General features: G+C 53.2%; 1 protein-coding gene across 1 annotated transcript in view; it reads right to left on the bottom strand.

The window, feature by feature from the left end:
- The window catches only part of BANF2 (BANF family member 2), a 34,595-nt gene extending 18,228 nt beyond the window's left edge, over window positions 1-16,367 (bottom strand). Inside the window, exon 1 of the mRNA XM_059039130.2 lies at window positions 16,307-16,367. The gene's annotated coding sequence lies outside the window, so the exon portion shown is untranslated. The remainder of the gene's footprint in view (window positions 1-16,306) is intronic.
- Between the last annotated feature and the right edge of the window lie 528 nt (window positions 16,368-16,895).

Genomic DNA, 16,895 nt, shown 5'->3' with positions numbered 1-16,895 from the left:
TTTCTACCTTTACGACAGAAAGGACTTGCAAACATCCTATTTCCCTTTTTACTAGGAATCTTTGAGCTAAATTTGACAACCGTATAGAGAAACTAGCGTGGATTAAAACCTCCCTCTCTTCCTAGTTATCATGTTTGCTTCTTTAACTCAATGTCTTCATTTTCTCTTTCTCCCTTTATTTTATTTATTTTTTTTTTTGTGGTACGCGGGCCTCTCACTGTTGTGGCCTCTCGCGTTGCAGAGAGGACTCTCCCGTTGTCTACCCCTGCTTCTTCCCGGACCAAGGCACGAACCCGCGTCCCCTGCATCCGCAGGCAGACTCCCAACCACTGCGCCACCAGGGAAGCCCTCTCCCTTTATTTTAAAACTTAAATTCATGTGTTCAAAGTCCTCACACCCTTGATTTAAAAGTTGCCCAGGGCTTCCCTGGTGGCGCAGTGGTTGAGAATCCACCTGCCGATGCAGGGGACACGGATTCGTGCCTTGGTCCGGGAAGATCCCACACGTGGCGGAGCGGCTGGGCCCTTGAGCCATGGCCGCTGAGCCTGCGCGTCCGGAGCCTGTGCTCCGCAACGGGAGAGGCCACAACAGTGAGAGGCCCGCGTACCACAGAAAAAAAAAAAAAAAAAAAAAAGTTGCCCAGTGCCTGAAAGCTATGGAGAATATAAATAGCTCCTAAACTAAGCAGATTTATGGGAAAATTCAGGATCCTTCTCTGTGTCCTCAAAACACAGCAGCTGTGTAGCACCAAGAGAGCGAGGGTGAGAGTGACCTCAGGATGGTCTCCACAGAGGCCCTGGGCCTCCAGTGAGAGGATGGCTGGACGTTTGCACTCAAGTGCACTCAACTCAATTCTGATGGACTTGGACCAGGAGGGAGTGAGAATACTACCCACTTCTCACCCATCAGGATCCAAGGATACCTTGTCTGTCAAATACCACCCCAGGCTCTTGGTAACTCTGCCCCACTCCTCAGAGCAAGTCTTCTCCCTTCAGATGACGGGGTCTGGCCCTTCCGCCTCGGAAGGGTGGTGATGTTCCTGTGGCGTTGAGGTCTCACTCCTTCCCCTTTAATCCGCTGAGGGTCCGAGGAGCCACTGTAAGTTCGCCTCCCTTTTAGGATGGAAGTTCATGGGCTCAAGACCAGGGCTCCATTTTGTTCAGCCAATTCAAGAATTACTCTTCAGGCCACACCATACTCATCACAATGGCCTGGGGCTGGCTGGCGTGGGACCTCCCCCTCACCTTCTCAGGCCACATCCTGGCGCACCCATGAATGCCCCTCTGTGAGGAGTGCTCGGCTGGGGGGACCCAAGCCTGCGGGCGGCCATCTGTGCCACCCCCGGGGTGAGGGGCAAGCATCACGGGGAAAAGCAGATCTGAGAGATGGCAGGCCCAGCAACACAGATGGGCCCAAGAAGTGCCCAAGCTAGGGAGTCAGAAATAAGAGGGTGGGATTATCTGCCCCTTCGCTTACTAGCTAGGAGAGCTCGAGAGGATTCCTGAACCGAAGACTTAGTCTCCTCATCTGTAAAGTGGGCATAATGCGTGTCCCCAGGGTGACTGTTCAGATCAAACAAGAATGTTGACTCCTAGTGCACAGTCGGGAATAGAGTAAGCCCCACTCCAGGTGAGCTGACTCATTGGGGTTGTGTTTAATCATTATTCTTCAAGCCGACTCTGTGGGTATAGGATCAGGTTGGTGTCTGTTGTTTCTAAGCACTATCATCTTCTAAAACATGAGCTTGCTGCATCCTTCACATGCCATGGGAAGACGCTTTGGCATCCAGCTCTGGAAGAGACGTCAGCTGTCTACCCCTGCTCAGTGCCTGCTCCTTCTGATTCTGGGACCATCACCTCCCCTTCGCTTTGGTGACCTCTCTTCCCCAAGCCTCAGTCTTTGTCTTCCCAATACCCTGGCTCCAGGGGGCAACCATACGCAGACCTGGCCAATGAAACTAGCGGATCACTTTGGTCTCAGTGATTGGTTCATTCCCTAGCCCAGGCCAAGTCTAGGATGCCTTTCTCTGCAAGGATTACTCAGCTGGTAGAATGTAAGACCAGAACTGCTGTAACCATCTTTGCCATCACCTGCTCCCAAGAGCCTGCCTAAGACAGAAAACAACATATAGGAAAGCCAGATCTGAGATAAGGAAAGAGAGAGGTTCCCCAGTAATCATTTGCAGGCCTGGATCCAGCCATGCCTGAAGGCATCTACCCCTAGACTTTTCAATTACGTCAGGTAATATTTTCTACTTCTGTTTAATCAGTTTAAGTTGAGATTGTGCTATTTATAACAAAGAGTCCTAACTAATACACCCCCAATGTTCATTCCTTCACTCACTCATTCAGCGTTTGAGGTGGTGCACCTACTACGTGCTAGGTACTATTCTAGGCACAAAAGCATCTTCACTCTGCCCAGAGACCCGGGGCAGGATCAGTCCCATGGCTTAGGCATCAGGGATGGAAAAATCAACTTTCAATGACCATTAATGTTCATCATTCAAAAATAAAGGTAATATTTGCCTTCCTTGCCCTTAGTTCCAGTTCTACAATGGCAAACAAGATCTTTGGTGTCTGTCTTACACATGGCCTTTTATTTTTATTTATTTATTTATTTAAAATGTATTAATTTTATGTATTTATTTTTGGCTGCATTGGGTCTTCTTTGCTGTGCGCAGGCTTTCTCTAGTTGCGGCGAGTGGGGGCTACTCTTCGTTGCGGTGTACGGGCTCTAGGCACGCGGCTTCAGTAGTTGCGGCACGTGGGCTCAGTAGTTGTGGCTCGCAGGCTCTAGAGCGCAGGCTCAGTAGCTGTGGCGCACGGGCTTAGTTGCTCCGCGTCATGTGGGATCTTCCTGGACCAGGGCTCGAACCCGTGTCCCCTGCATTGGCAGGTGGATTCTTAACCCCTGTGCCACAAGGGAAGTCCCCACATGGCCTTTTAATTATAGCTGTTTCTCTAGATGGGTCTACAAGTGATGAATACCCAAATAAATTAAACGATTCTGCAGATCTTTACTGAGCACCATCTATATGCAAGGCATTGGGTTATCTATGAACCTGTAGGACAAGTCCTTCTGTGGGTGCCTTGCCCAGAGAAAATTTAACAAGGTGAACTCAGCTATGCAGGAGGACATGCCTAGAGTCAAGAGGTCCCCGCTTCAGGGAACTAGAAAGGAGAGGGAGGGTTGGCATGATGGATTCCAGACTCCACTCAAAGCGCAATCTGGGTGTGAAGGCCTCAGCTAGACCCCACTGGGTGTGCTGGGTGTGGGCGTAGGAGACCTGAGTCTGATCCCAGCTCGGCCCACGACCAGGAGTGTGACCTTGGGCGAGAAGCTTTTGTTTCATATTTATAAAATCAGAACGTTGGGTTCACTGGATCTCATCATTCTGGTCCCTCCCAACATCATGTGTCTTTGTTAATTTATAGTCTGTAGATGGTGGAGACTTCACACACATCCCCAATCCCTATTTTGCCGTTTTCAAATCCAAAATCCAAAAAGCTCTGGAAACCAGAAGATTTTTTTTTTTTAAACTTCTTTGGCAGCAAAACCTGGTCTGAACTGACATGAGGCTATTTATAGTCTTTATTATCCCACTTAGTGTGAATATTTATACATTTTACCACAGGCATATTAATGGCTTTGTTTACAGGGTGCCGAGCCAGACTCTGCTGGGAATGGTCTCGGATGCACAGAATAGGTACCACATTGCTTTTCTAAAATCCAAAAAAATCTGAGTCCCCCAAAACTTGTGGCCCCAGCGGTTCTGAGTAAGGCTTTATAGACCTGAGCTAAGATCGCAGCCTGCAGCTGAGACCACCTGCAACGGTCCCCTGAAGAAGCCACAGCTTCTCCAGCTGTCACCTCTCCTGTCTCATGATTCTCAGTCTCCTAACCCCCTTTCCCTAAATATAATTGCCCTGTCTCTAAAATCCTGTCTCTGCTGGATAGCCTTTGTCTGGGTGGTGGTTCTAGCTGGGACTGTTCCTGGCTGCATTTTTCTTTCATGAAAGTATTTCCTCTTCTTTGGGGCCCTGTTCTCTGCAAAGGATCCAGGGCTGATCTAATAAAATACGTCACCTAAGGAACGGATGAGTGTATTAGATACCCTCCATGGACATCTGCTTTTGTAACAGATATTTTTTCCCTCACTTTTTATTTTCAATTGTGGTAAAAATATACGTAATGTAAAATTTACCATCTTAGCCATTTTAAAAGTGTACAGGTCAGTAGTGTTAAGTATATTCACATTGTTGTGTGACCCATTCCCAGAACTTTTTCATACTGGAATTAAACAACAGCTCCCCTGGCCCCTGGCAACCACCATGCTACTTTCTGTCTCTACAAATGTGACTCCTCTAGGGACCTCATATAAGTGGAATCGTACAGTATTTGTCTATTTGTGACTGGCTTATTTCACTTAGCCTACTGTCCTTAAGGTTAATCTAGATTGCATCATGTGTTCGAATTTTAAGGCTGAATAATAATATCCCATTTTACGCACAGACCACATTTTATCATTATTCACCCATCGATGGACATTTGGGTTACTTCCACCTTTTAGCTATTGTGGATAATTCTGCTATGAACATGGGTGTGCTATAACAGATCGATTTTGTTAACCTCTTGATTTATACCCCCTTTTGGGTAGACCTTTAGATTCCTCCTCTCTCTGCCATTATAGTCCCAGAGATAAGGAGAAGGAGCTTCCCCAGAAGAAAGAAAGAAGGAGAATCTACCTTTTCTGCCAGCAGATTCTAGAAAGAGGAAGGAGAAAGCTCACCGCATTACCCACAAGAGAGAACAGGTTGTTTGTGAAGCAGGCAATAGGGGCAGGGAGCTCCCTCTCTGGGATAAAAATCCCGTAGTGGGCAGACACGTAAGATTCCAGAGGGAAAGTTCTGGCACCCTGGCCAGGCCCTGGGAATGGGGCATGAGACGACCCAGTGGCCTGCTTCACTGGGCTTATCAAGAGATGACAAGAACAGGCTGCTTCCAAGGTGTTTGGGTCAGTCGTGCAGTGGCCGTGAGCAACTGCTGGATACATGAGCCTGAGCACCCAATAGAAGATGCTCTGAGGCGGGCTTCCCTGGTGGCGCGGTGGTTGAGAGTCTGCCTGACGATGCAGGGGACATGGGTTCGTGCCCCGGTCTGGGAAGATCCCACATGCCGCGGAGCGGCTGGGCCCGTGAGCCATGGCCGCTGAGCCTGCGCGTCCGGAGCCTGTGCTCCGCAACGGGAGAGGCCACAACAGTGAGAGGCCCGCGTACCACACATACACACACACAAAAACAAACAAACAAACAAAAAAAACAAAACAGAAGATGCTCTGAGGGCTGATGGATGAGCCAGAGTCTGGCATCTGGATGAAGCGGTCCCGGGAAGGGGGACCTTACAACCAGGGCAATGGCCGAGCTATAGACTCCAGCACCGGGTGCCAAAATATCCCTACAAGACCAGAAGGGGCTGATGACCCCCAGAGCAGCCACTGCCTCAGGGGTCAGGCCATCATCCTGCAGACACCACGAGTTCTCAAAGCCCTGCAGCCCCCCTCCTTAAAGACGCATAAGCATCGCTGACCAGACCCACAGCCACAGAACTCCTTAGGGAGGCTGGGGAGGGGGAGAGCAGTTGCTAAGGAGACCATCTCCCAAAAGACACTCTTTAAATCGGCCTGGATAGCTGACTGCTCACACTGAAAGGACACAGCGTGAAACTGAAGACAGAGCGAGTACTAGGTGCGGTTGGCGCACGCCCAGATCCCCTGGACCAGCCGGAGCACCTATGGCCCAGCTGCTAAAAGTGTGGCCACCCACACTCCCACACTCAGCAGCGGCTCTCCCGGCCCTGCAATAGAAGCGGCCATCCCTGGAGACGCCTGTGACCCTGACACTGAGTACAAAGTCCGGTCCCCTCATCTGGGGCGGGACCCGCCTTCTGGCACCATTGCTGTTCCCAGGCTCCTGTGAGATCCAGCGGGAGGGGCCCCCAGCGGCAACAGCTTTGCTCGCTCCTCCCCCTCCTGCTCCCCTCCCCCTCTCTGGGCCACGTGCACCTGCATCTTGGTCTCAGGTCTGCTTCCAGGAACTGACCCGCTAGCCTATGTTTGCCTGGACCCCACTGTGTAAGAACAAAGAAGTGCATTTTCTTTTCTCACGTGGGTGCAGCGCAAGTGCATTTGTGACCGACTCCACTGCACCGTTAACGATGCTTTACGGTGACAGCGATTCAATTGAGGGGGTGGGTTACAGGCCCTGGGGTGAAGCCCCCGGAGGCCCAGTCCGGGGTCGGGTGACCCTTCTCCGCGCCTCTTGGCCTGCAGGGCCGGCTGGATGGTCGCTGGGCTGATTTCTAACCCAAACCTCCTGTGAGGGTTTGTTCTTCCAGACTAGGGTGGCCAGGTTAAGGAAATAAAAATACAAGATGCCCAGTTAGATTTGTATTTCAGATAAACAAATAACTTGTTAATGTAAGTCTGACCCAAGTATTTCACAAGGCATACTTATTCTAAAGAAGTTATTTGTAGTTTATCTGAAATTCAATTTCTGCTGGGCATCCTGCATTTCTCCCGGCAGCTCTCTCCCCACCTCTGACTCAGCAGAAGCCCCTAGGTGCGCCCACACTCTGGACCCTGGGCTGCCCGGTGAGCTGCAGGGCCAGAAATTCTTCCTGTTGAGATTTCTCTCCTGGCTTGGCCCCTTTCAGGCCAGCCCCGCTGCCTCCCTCTCTGGATATGAAAGCCAGAGAGACCCACGGAGATAGAGAGGGGAAACAGCCTGATAATACACAGCCCGGGAGATAATTGCTGTAGAACAGCGCATCACTCACAAGTCGCCTCGGAGGCAAACACTAGTTTGGATTCAGCGTGTCCTGCTCCTCTGGACGGACGTCTTTGCCGGCTGGGCTCACCCTGGGGCGAGAACAGAACGTCCACTGCGGGGAAGTGAGGGAAAAGCAATCAAGGGCCTCACGTTTGCAGGGCACCGACCGCCTCTCCCTGTCCGTGGCTGTGGTCACACTTAATTCTCAGAATTAACTGGGCAACAGTGGGGAATTGTTCTCATTCTGAGTGATGGGGAAACCGAGGCCCGGAGAGGCAGAGAGGGTCACGCAGCCATTAAAGGGCAGGGATGGATGTGAGCTGAGGTCTGCGTGGCTCCTGCCTCTCCCAGGTCGGAATTCGAAGAATCAGAACAATGAGGGCTGTTTTCTCAGAGGCTGTCCCTGCCCCGCCCACGTCCCCTCGGGGCGGGGCTTGCAGTTCCCCCTCCCGCAGGGACCTGCAGGTGGATAAACACCCAGTCCCCGCACAGCTCGGGTGGGGACCCGCAGGTGGATGGCCCCAGGCGTCGACCTGCTCTGAGCACCGCACCGCCGTCCCTTCTCTGCCTCCCTTCCCCCCGCCCCCTGGTGTGACCCGGATCCCCTCGCAAATTACTTCTTGCGCTCAAATCAGTTTCTCAGGGTCGGTGACTGGGAAATCCAGCCCGAGAGAGCAGTTAGTGCTGGTCTGGCTTCCAGGGTCATGGGAAGCTCTTCTTGTGTATCATCGCATTTAATCTCCCCGGCAGTGCGAGGGAGCGGGGTCTACGATGGTCCCCTTTACAGATATGACACATTAACTGGCCTGGGGCATCACCAGGCCTCAAACCTGACTGTGCTCAGACTAACATCTGGTTCCCAAACACTGAGTCATCAAGAAAGTCTTCTGCTGGATTTCTGGACAATCACGTTCTCTCCTTCCAGCTCTGGACTGAATTCCTCTGCTCTGGTGCAGATATGAGCAAGGGCTGCAGCTGGCGGCCATTGTACAGGAGGAAACCTGCCATCGTGCCACATTTTAAGCCATATATTCAGTCCATTCTAAGACATGCAAGGCCCATATGTATGTGTCTTCTACTTGCTCTTTGGCAAGATTCCAAGATTCTAGTCCAAGTTCTAGTCCACGACTCCACTTTCCTTTATCCCTTTGCTCTCACACTTGTGTGCCTGCCCTTGTCTGGGTCCTCAGCGCAGCAGGTCCAGTACCTTCCAAGGGTTGTGAGAGTAGGCACCTATGCACCTGTGAGTCTCAGCTCAGAAAGCAGCTCTGAGTGACTTGCCCCATCTTCCCAAATGCAAAGTCCTACTTAAGACTCAGAGTCTTGTTAGCTCTAGCTTCAGAGAGGAAGTCTCACCCAGAGTTCTGTTCTCTTTCTGATTTGTCCGCTTTCAAAAGCCAGGTTCTCGAGACCATAAAGAAAGTTTTCCCCAAAGATTGCCATTGGTTTCACTCATTACATTATCATCTAAGCAGAACACAAACTATTGTTTTGTAAAGAGGACCCTTGCAGAGAGTATACAAAGGAGTTTCAGCTATTTCTGGAGACCTTTGGGTGTTCTGTAGCCATCAACGAGATAAGCCTGCCCATTTGTAAACACGCTCCTGGACCCAGAGCATAACTACATTCCTTCCAGGGAAGAGATTCTGCATTCCCTGGTGTTGGCAGGGCTGCGATCTGCCCCTACTAAGCACCAGTCTCCACCCTGGATTGTCAGGGAAGAGTTTAGGATGGAAGGGATCTCAGTTTCAGTGGCCTTTGTTGAAAACACACCATTTTGAGCCTCTGTTCAAAGTTCAGATTAGGGGTTACATATGCAAAAGCCAGAGGATCCAGGCAAGTGAACAAAATAAATCCGTGAGGAAAAACAGTGTAAGGGCAATGGTTAGTGTGGACTAGCATTTGGGATTCATCAAGGAGGCCACAGGTGGTGCAGATGTGGCCGTCTGGGTCCCCACACCCCACCTTAATGAGGTAGCCCCTCTCAGGGGTGTGGGTCCCAGGTGGCCAGATCTTGTGAGTTATTTCGAGAGCCACCAACATTTTTTATTTTTATTTTTTTAACTTTTTTAAAAAATTAATTTATTCATTTGGTTGTGCCAGGTGTTAGTTGCAGCAGGTGGGCTCCTTAGTTGCAGCTCACCAGCTCCTTAGTTGTGGCACATGTGCTCCTTAGTTGTGGCATGCGAACTCTTAGTTGCGGTGTGCGTGTGGGATCTAGTTCCTTGACCAGGGATCGAACCTGGGCTCTCCTGCATTGGGAGCGCAGAGTCTTAACCACTGCACCACCAGGGAAGCCATGCAAAAGTTTTGATTTTTATATGGAAGTTCCCAATTTTTAAATGTTGGGCAAAAATTCAAATACCTGAAACACAGTGTGGACCCAACAAAACCAAGCCACGCCACCAGTTTGCCTCTCTTGCTATAGACTCTCCTTCCAGAAGAACGTCCCACCTGCACATATAAATAAAATTTGACATCTGTTTTCGGGGGTTGTGGACCAGCGCCCCAGATTAGGAACCTCTGCTGCCACTATCAACTCTTACGAGAGTGGTTCTCATCTTCAACCTCGGACACAGTTTCCTGGGGACGTGGTTTGACCTTCCCCACAAAGCGTATCTACAAGCAGGTAACCACCGTTCCCGCCTCTGCTCCCATCCCCCACTCAGTGGCCAGACAGTCCCAGCATCTCCCCTTCAGTCCGCACTGGGACTTTCAACTGTCAAAGTATCTGCTGGTGAAGGCTTGACTTCCTGTGTGTGCAAAATGCCAAGGTGTGGACTCCAGTCCCTTCCCTCTGGGTGGCCTTGAGTGCTGATGGCCGAAGTCCACCAAGCCACGCTTGGCGTTGGCTCTGCTCTCAGGGCTTAGGTACACACACCCAACTCTGCTCACGACATCTGCTTCTCCGCCTGGCCTTTGGATAGAGTCACCTCGAACTGACCAGGGACACATATGCCACACACCTCCTGCCTCGTATGGAGAAGCCCTTTGCACCTCTCTGGGCTCCGAGCCACCGCTGTCTGCTTGCAGATGCTGCTTCTCTCTGAGTGGCAGTTTAGGGGCTGGAGGGAGCCGTGCAGAGGCTCCTTAGCAGCCGGGAACCTGGCCCTGATGCCACCTCTCCATTCCTGCTGCCACTTCAGGAGCCCTTGCTACAGGCTTATTTAATCCTCCTAACAGAGCCATGAGGCAGGAATGCGTTTTAGCTCTATTTAACAGATGAAGAAACTGAGGCTTAGAGAGTTTAATAACAGAGCCAAGATGGTTACCTCAGCAAGGAGAAGAGCCTGAATCCTCTGTGTGTAGCTAATACTTGTGAGTCCCACCGACTAACCAACAGCTGCTTTCTCTTTATAAATGTGGGTCCTGGAGTGGCTGAGAAGTGCCCAGACCAGGTCCTCAAACACGATATTGTTATAGCCGTCACGCACGTCAGCTCTCTGCGGCCCTGACGCACAACCTCTGTCTGGATTTAGAGTGCATGCTTGGTTCCAGGAACACGACCTTCCTTCTGGCCCCTCCTGCCTGATGGGCTTGGCACCCCTGGCTGTTGCTGACTCTTCCATGTCTCTGCAGGCATCGAGCCTCTTCAACCTCGCAATGCGGGCACCTTGCCCGTCAGGAGGCCGCGATTTCCTAAGTGCAGACCCACGCGCTTCCTGCACTTTCCGTAGTCCCTTCAGGTCTGGGCAGCCCTCTGGGCGCCGGCAGCCCCTCACAGGGCCTTTGTGCGGGAATGTCTAAGAGAAGAGAGAACACCCTCCAGAGGAAGGAAAACCACCAGGGCTGGGACAGGGCCCCCTGAGGCACAAGGTGATGCTTCTATGCAGTGTCAGATAGGTCACCGTAGCAGCAGGTGGGACTCAGCCTGAAACTAAAGAGCTCCATGAACTTGTCAAAGTCACTTCCCTTTCTTGGTTGCTTTGTCCATAAAATGAGTGGGGTGGAGTTAGGTTAATAATTTCCCAAAGTGCACTCAACAGAACAATAGCCTCTAATTTTCCCCCCAATTCCTGTCAATTCACAGTGTCCGCCAGCTTATTCAAGGCCCTGACAAGTCCTGCGCAGAGAGGGAACTGCTGATGTGGTCTAACCCACTATCTCCTGACCTTCCTGGACCACATGGCCTTTGAAATAACATCAGTTCACATCACTGGGCCAGGGTTCTGTGGAACATGCCTTGACTAATTTTCAGGTCTCCTCTGGTGCTAAAGTTCTTCTTTAGCTCATCAGTCCCTCTGAGTCTGTGCTGGGAGACAGGAGGCCCAGGTAGCCCCCTGGAACTGATAGGGCCCCTGCCCTCTGCTTCCCCCACCATAATAGAGCACCTGTCTCATGTCGATCATGCTAGTTTCCTGACTTCTCAGCAATTCTTCCTCCTGTCCAGTTTTCCATGGAGAATCCCACATTTCCTGCCCTCGTTCCATGTGACTCAGGGGGGCTGGCCTCACCACCTGGCTCCCAGGGCCTACACAGAACCCAGGCTTAGCCGTGAGGTAAGACATCCTCCTGGCCACAGCGATTGCTTTACTGTGGGCAGGGGACCCCATGAGGCCAACCAGAGAGAACTCTGGCACATTTGCTGGAAAGTGCAAAGCAGAGGGGCGTCTCTTCCTCACCCTGGAGAGTCTGCCAGCAAGACCCCAGGAGAAAGCAGAGCTGAGGATGGTGACAAATACTTTTCTGGAATCACTGAGGCCCTGGATCCAGCCATTCCTGAAGTCCTTGCACGCTCCCATCAATCCTTTTCCCTTAAACTAGTTTGAGTTTGGTTCTAATCCTGTAACTGAAAGAGCCCCAACCAGTTTTGCCAGGGGCATGGGCAGCATCAAATGTTAAATGGGAGGAGGAAGGGTGAAGTGCAGGGGGTTGTTCAGGACGTGGAGTGGGATGGCTCCCCATGACAGTGTGGGTGCAAGCCCGGGTGCCAGGAGAAGGGACAGATCACACGGACCCCAGCAATAGGGCACAAGGCTCAACCCAGTGGAGTGATGCGGTTGTGGTGTTATTTGGGGCTCTGTGAGGCTGAACCTAAACAGAGGGCCAGTGCTGATGGACTGTGCTCTAAGAGAGCCTTGCACCAGCACGTGTAGGTGGGGACCCGCAGCCTTGGTGTCTCCTGGGAGCTTGTTTGGAGTGTGGAGGCTCAGGCCACATCCCACACTGGATCAGGATCTGCACTTTTTTTTTTTTTTTTGGCCACGTGGTGTGGCATGTGGGATCTTAGTTCCCCGACCAGGGATTGAACCTGTGCCCCCTGCGTTGGGAGCGTAGGGACCGCCACTGGACCATGAGGGAAGTCCCAGGATCTGCATTTTAACAAGACCCCAGGTGGTCTGGTGCATATTCCAGCCTGAGAAACACCTTGTGGTGACTGTGGCCACATCAGCTGGTCCTCCTTGCGTGTACTGCTGCCTCGGCCATCAGCGGTGGACAGTTTCCCCTCCCCTTTTCTTTTGTCTGGGCTGCCCCCTGACTTGCTTGGGCCCAGGAGTGTGCTGGAAGTGGTGCTTCCGTGCCCTGCTTGGCCCTCAAGTGGCCTGGAGGCTCTGCTTCTTCCCGCAGAAGCCAGCTGCCATATAACAAGTCCGACCCTAGGCTAACCCTGCGGGGATGCCGCCTGAGGACCTGTGAGCTCCGGACGAGTGAGGAGGGCCTTCCTTCTCGGGCCGCCTCATCCAGCGCAGCCCCCGGATGAATGCAGCTGAGCACGTGACCCTCGCTGATATCACAGGGAGCTGAGCCCTGCCCAAGTATCTCACCCACAGAATCAGGAGAAATAACTCATCATTGGTGTTTGAAGCCACTAAGTTTGGAGTCATTTTGTTATTTAGCTGAGGAATGGCTACCGGCCCATCTGCAGGGTGTTTACTCGCTCCAGACCCTGTGCTGAGCACTTGCCACCTGCCAGGCGCTGTTCCAAATGATGTTCCAGGCACGAGTGGAGGTGCAAGCATAGACAGCACCCCTGCTCTCGCAGGACTGATGTTCTTGTCCAGGCAGACAGCAATAGACGGGAGACCACGCAGCCACAATGCAGTGGCCTGGATGTTTGTGTCCCCCCAGATTCACAGGTGGAAATCCTAACCCCTGGGGTGATGGTGTTAGGAGGTGGAGCCTTTGAGGGGTGATTAGGGTGGAGCCTTTGTGAATGGTGTGAGTACCCACATCAAGGGGACTCCAGAGAGCTCTCTCCCTCTCTTTCCACCACGCGAGGATCGGTGGAAAAGTGGCCATCTGCCACCCGACCCTGCCGGCACCCTGGTCTCAGACGTCCAGCCTCCAGAACGGGGAGCAATACACTTGTGTTGTTTAGAAGGCACCCAGTCGATGGTATTTAGTTACGGCAGCCTGAACTAAGACACACGATGACTTCAGAGGGATAAGGACCGATTTGGAGTGGGGGTGGGGAAGGTCCCTCGGAGGAGACACAGTTGACCTGAGGTCCTGATGTTGAGCCAGAGGAAAGGGGGTGCAGCCAAGGGACGGGGGACACGTTTGCCTACTTGAGGCACAGGCGGCGGGTCTGTGGGATGGGGATGAAGTCACAGAAGTTGGCAGGGCTACAGAGCCACCGTCCCGTTCAGCGGCCACTGGCCACACAAGTTTATCTTACTTTAAACTTAAACTTACATGAAGGTTAAGTACAATTGAAAATGCTTTCTCAGTTTCTCAGTCCCACGAGCCACATTTCAAGAGCTCAACAGCCACACGTAGCTCGTGGCTACCATATGGGGCAGCACCGAAGGGAACGTTTCTGTCAATGCAGAAAGTCCTGTTGGCTGGCGCTGGCTATAGAACAAATCAGAAGTAAGCCCGGGTTCAAGGTCAGACTGTGCTCTTGGGCTTGGTACTTCATTACATCCCTTGAGGTTCTGGTTTTCCCCAGGATTCAGTGAGGCTTTTCCAGCCCAAGAGCGGGTCCCTATAATCCCCAGCGAGATGCCAAGTGCACAGAGAGCGGAGCTGGGGTCTTGCCCAGAGACCATGTTCAAGGCCTCATTCACAGTAACTGGCAGCAAAGAGGCTGTTTAGTTGCCTTCTTTGCAACCTCATTTAAGCTGCCAATTTGGGGCTCCCTGATGTGAAAAAGAACAGAGCGTGGCTACTATTTCAGGGCAACTCGCAGAAGGGAAATTGCTACAATTAGCTGAAGCTGATTTCGATTAGCATATTTTCTTCCTTGGCACATAACATCTGTCGGTGTCCTGTCAGAGCGAGACGCGCAGGCAGAGAACCAGGAGGGTCCACGGGGAGCCCGATGTCAGCCAGGCCAAGGTCTGGGGGGGGGTGCTACGACAGCCCCTGAGGGACCAGTGAAGTCATGGGTAGTTTGTGTTAGGAAGGTGAGGAAGAGCAGTGCTTCCTTGCTCAAGCCGGGAGGCCGATGGTGGAGACGCATGCCCTTCCTGGAGTTAGCGGGACCGCGTTGTTGTTTAGCGTTTGTGACACTTCTGCAAGTTCACCAACCTCTGGGGCAGGTACCTGATCACCCTCATCTGAGAAGTGGGGGCGAGGACACCCACCTGATGGGTTAGGGGAGGACGGCATGAAATAATCTCTACGAACACTTGGCGTACAGCGGGTGCTCAGTATGTGTTAGCCGAAGCATACTTTGATCGGGAAGAGTCTTAGGAAAGGAGGAGAGATGGGTGAAGGGATGTCTGATTCACATCCAGGCTGGTTCCAACCCCGGCGCTGTCACTCCTTCATTCATTCATTCAACAAACATTCATTCTGCCGATTGGCTGTGGCCTTGGACCACACCCTTTTCCAGCCTGGACCCCTGTTTCCTACCTGGAGCCTCGCAGGTCCACAGAGCTTATCTCTGTGGTTCCTTCAGCTCTCCCCTCCTGACAAAGTTTGCAGCCGCCCTGGGAGGCCTGACCCAGTTGGACTCAAACGTGGAAGATTAGCAAGGTGCTGAGAACCAGATCCTGCAATCTGGGATCCAGAGCAGCCTTTAAAGATCGTTTGGTCCATCTCCCGACTGATCACAAGGGTCGCGTCCCAGCCCTGCTGGCGGAGGCACCTGGCTCGCCTGGACGCTTCCAAAGGTGCACCCTGGCTGCCTGGCAAAGCAGCTCGTTCTATTTTCAGAGTGCTCTCATGTTGGAGAGCCAGTCTGAACACAGAGTATATATAAATTCTAGGTTAATGCCCCTCTTGAAACACAGTTCTTGGCTTCTGTGTCTATAAGCTTCACCTTCCTGGTGGCAGGAATTAAGAGCAATGGCATAGGTAACAGGTCTGACACACAGTAGGTGCTTCCCATGTGTTCCCTCCCACCTCTCCAAATGGGGGCTGGCACAGGGCCCCTCTATCTCTGGCCCCTAGACTGTTCTTCTCGGTCAGTGGACCTGGGTGGAGCCAGTGTTCTCAGCGGACTTGGAGACCACCGACACCAGGGACTCGCGTGTGAGGAGTCGGGGTAGGGGTCAGCCATCCCAAGAAGACGAAGGAGTGATGGTGAAGCCTCAGGGTAAAAGGTTTCTCTGCGCACCCATCTCGCTTACTGCCTGACACACTCGGATAAAGCCAGGAGCTGCTCAAAACCGTGGACCCCAGAACAACACCCTGAGGGCGAGGCATGCTGTGGGGACCTGCAGGTGCCCCATCACAGACGGTGAGTGGCCCGTCTGGACGCCTGAAGCTGATGGACGGACAGGCTGGAGGAGAGCGCAAGGGGGCTGCGGGGAGGCCGGCCCCGCCTCCTGGTGCCCTTGCGTGGGTCCCCCCCACTCGTTGGCCGCAGACCACCCTTGGCCGACTGCTGGCGGCCCGGCTGGGAAGAGCCAGCGTCCTCTCGAGAGGTGGCTTCCGTCCCTGCCTCACCCCCACCGCCTTCCTCCGTGTTGCCTGCTCTCTTGGGGTCCTGATCCATCCACCCACTTCCCACCAGCAGCTCAAATTTCCCTCATTGTCCCCAAAGGGGAGGAAGAGTCCTGACACACCTGAGGGCCATGGGAGTTGATTTAAAAACCGCCAGAGAAGCAGCGTGCACAGAGAGGAAGGGTCCTGGGGTGCGTCTCCGGAGGGGCGGTGGTTTCAGCATCCCTCGCACCACCAAGGCTCCACCTGCTCACACGGCTGTGAGTGTGTCCTGGGCCCGAGGACGGCCTACAACCTCCCTGGGATCTGTCATCTGAGAGCCTCGCCAACCTCCCCCCCCCCCCGGGCCTCTAGCAAGCACACCGCTGACCTTTGCCCAAGGGAGTGGGGCCAGGTGGCAAAGCAGGCCTTGGAGGTGATTAGAATATCACTTCCTGCAGCCAGTAACCCCACAGGCAGGGGCTGGAAAAGGGATGCCTGGGTGGCCTGAGCTGGCTTCCCCAGGAAGGGCCCTGGGCTGGTCCTGGTACAGTCCTGGCCCCCAGACTGGATAATCCTGTTCTGAGTATGAGACCCGAAGGGCTCAGCCCGCCCACCACGGGCTGTCTCTGTGTCCACAGCTCTCGGGAAGCCTGAGTACTCACCAAGGGTGCCTGGAAGGTCGGCGCCGAAGGTCGGCGTGTCTCGGTTGCCTGGCCCCGCAAGTGCAGGCCAGCCCTGGGGGCTCAGCTTATATCTGGGCACAGGGGCAAGTCAGTCCCTAGATCCTGAATGGACTGCATTGTGATGTCACACCCTGGGGCGGCCCACACACAGCCTGCTGTCCCTGCTGGTGTCAGGGGACGCCCCCCCACCAAGAACTGAACCCCTCTGGGTGCTGTTCTGGGCTGGCACTGCTGGAGAGGCAGTGAGGTGTCTGTCCTGCAAGCCTGAGAGCAGCTTTGAAACCCTCCGATGCTGGGTGTCCCTGCCCCTGCCTGGCCGGGGTCAACGCAGTTAAAACAAACCCGTCTTTTATACAGCTTTCCTTCACAAACTGACTTCCGGGGGTACCTCCAACCCTCTGGGTTCAAACAACCCGCTCCGTTGAGGATCTGTCCCTTGCGGATGCTGAGTCGTGCTGGCGAGGCACGGCCGATGCTGTCTGTGCCCTGGCTGCCAGCAGCCTCCTGGCTGTACCCCTTCGGTGCACTAGGGAGCTGACAGAGCTGCCAGCACCTGTGTCTCTTTGCT

Source organism: Kogia breviceps, chromosome 14, assembly GCF_026419965.1.
Source record: "Kogia breviceps isolate mKogBre1 chromosome 14, mKogBre1 haplotype 1, whole genome shotgun sequence".
Lineage (NCBI taxonomy): Eukaryota > Metazoa > Chordata > Mammalia > Artiodactyla > Physeteridae > Kogia > Kogia breviceps.
This window is presented reverse-complemented; position numbering and strand designations above follow the sequence as displayed.